Source organism: Elephas maximus, chromosome 3 (genome assembly GCF_024166365.1).
Source record: "Elephas maximus indicus isolate mEleMax1 chromosome 3, mEleMax1 primary haplotype, whole genome shotgun sequence".
Classification (NCBI taxonomy): Eukaryota; Metazoa; Chordata; class Mammalia; order Proboscidea; family Elephantidae; genus Elephas; species Elephas maximus.
Genome location: NC_064821.1, coordinates 156943769 through 156946268, shown reverse-complemented (window position 1 = coordinate 156946268; position 2500 = coordinate 156943769). Strand labels below are relative to the sequence as shown.

General features: G+C 51.6%; 1 non-coding gene across 1 annotated transcript; it reads right to left on the bottom strand.

Moving 5' to 3' along the window:
- Positions 1 to 241: 241 nt before the first annotated feature.
- Positions 242 to 313, bottom strand: TRNAH-GUG (transfer RNA histidin (anticodon GUG)). The gene has a single exon. It is a non-coding gene; the product is annotated as a tRNA-His (tRNA).
- Positions 314 to 2500: the final 2187 nt, after the last annotated feature.

Genomic DNA, 2500 nt, shown 5'->3' with positions numbered 1-2500 from the left:
GTACTTGTAAGACCGAGTGAGAGGCATTTCACCTTTTGCCCGGATGTGGGGCGCACGCAGGGTTTCCCTTAGACCAGGCTCCATCCAGGTATGCTCACTGTCGGGGTTCCGCCCCTTCTGAGCCCTAGCTGTAAGGTCTGCTGCCTTTTAGGCGCAGATGGGGAGCGATGCGGTGCGGGAATGAAATGGAAAGCAAGCCAAAAGAAGCGCGCCGGTACGGGACAAAACATGTGCCAGACACTGCCGTGACTCGGATTCGAACCGAGGTTGCTGCGGCCACAACGCAGAGTACTAACCACTATACGATCACGGCGCACCACAAACCTACCAGCGCTCCCTACTCTTCCTTAAACTGTATCGACAGGAAAACATTGACACTGTTTTGTTCTTGGACAGCCACAGGTGCTCTGCTCTACTCTACTCCCATTTCCTGCCGTCTCTCAGCTCATCCCTCCCCATTGTGCTACACTTTAAAAATCATTCTCTCCTCCCCAGGACCTCGCCTGAGTCTCAGCACAGGCTTCCTGGAGGTCTCGTTCTCGTCCACGCCCCCCTGCTTTCCTTCGCTCTTCTTCACCGTTTCCCTTTCCCCACTTATTTTCCGTGCTCCTGCCCCACCGACCGCAACCGGGGCGAGCGGAGGGCGTCCACGGCGCTGGCGGACGGGCGGGCGGGCGGCGAAGGCAGAGCAGCCGTGTTGTGGACCCGGTTGGGCTCGGGCGGGGGTTGCAGACCCGGGGATCTCCCGGGGTCGCTGCCATCTGAGGCAGACGAGGAGCAAGGAGGGACGAAGGCCATTCGGCTGCCCTCCTAGCTTCAGATTCACCCAACGCACTGGTTTCAACGCGACGAACAACACGATTTGTCGCCCCAACCTGCTGGTTTTTCCGAGGCTTTGCGCAATTCGTACGGCAGAAAGCGGCTGGCACCGCCTAGTGGTTAGCAAGCGTTCACTTGCTGTTAAAACAAAGCTGCTTCTCGTGGTCCTTGTGGCGCAATCTGTCAGGGCGTTAGGTTGTTAACGGAGAGGTTGGTGGTTCGAGCCCCCTCAGGGACGTACCTCAGGTTTTATAAGTGTTAAGATGTCCCCAGCGTTTCTACTCCATAAATCCTGCTATGTAAAAGCAGAGAATAACCTTAGTTACCCTTCAGTCCTCTTCGCCGTGGAAACCCAGAACTCGGAAATGATTGAAAGAAATAATCATGGGAGTTGTTTTTGACGAAGGAGTTCCCCCCGCCCCCATCATTTATTTGTACTATTATTTATTTAAACCCTGGTGGTGTAGTGGTTAAGTGCTACGGCTGCTAACCAAAAGGTCGGCAGTTTGAATCCACCAGGCGCTCCTTGGAAATCCTGCGGAGCAGTTCTACTCTGTCCTAATGGGTCGCTATAAGTCGGAATCCGCTCGACAGCAACAGGTTTGGATTTGGTATTATTTATTCAACCCTTTCCATATACTTTGGAAATTAAGTAGGTTCTATGGCTTTATGATTACAAATAAAGTTGCTATCACCATTAGCTATCTATCTAGTTATCTGTTTACAATCCCTCGTTCTGTTTCTTCAGCAACCCTGACTAAGGCACTCCCATTAATTTCAGAAATCCCAGGTCAGTGGCAGCAGTTCCCACTATCCTTCACAAAATCGCCACCACAGAATGCCTTGAGGATGCAAGGACAGGTCCCTTAAATGTATTTCTCACTGACTTCTTAAAGGTAATGTCTCCGTGGCCATACCTGCGGCTATAGATGTAGGCGAATGAGTATGTTTTACGTGAGAAATTTGCTGCAGCTTTCTAACCCCCCCTCCCCCGCAAGCCTTCAGGTAATTTCCTCTACAATAAATATGCCAAAGACGCTCTGGCATTTCAACTTCATTTACTGCAGGCCACCTCTGGGTGCAAGTTTTCAGCCAACTGGTTCAAGTGAACAATTTAGAATCGCCGACAGCTCCTCAGACTAGCACAATGGCTTCTGAATTTCCACTTAGTGCACCTATGTCAATAAGCAAACCTAGCCAGACTCAACATTATATTCCTTCCGCCCTGCTTCTACCCCCTTAGGATCCATTTCCATAGATGCACCCCAGGATTTAGGTTCATATGCAGTGGTAAAAATCTTGTAGTACTTCTGGTTCTATTGCACCTTCCTATGGGTCATCGCACTTAGTGCTTTTCCCTCTGGGACTGTCCGGGACCCGAGTCTGATTCTAGCTCTTAAGCAATGAGAAAAAGTAGCAATGGGTTCTGAGGACTAAAAGCAAATATTTCCGCCTGGTTTCGAACCGGGGAGCTTTCGCGTATGATGCGCGCTGCTCCTCTAGGGAATCGTCCCCAAAGGTCGCTTCCCTCCAGCTTTCTCCACAAAGCCAGCCCGCAGGCGAGGCGCCAAGCCCTCCGGAAGTCCACTGACTCACACGCGAAGCTCCCAAGGTCCACGAGTCGCAGAGCCAGTTGGCTGGTTCCGGGCTAGCCTCAGAATCGACCTAGAGATAGGCCTTT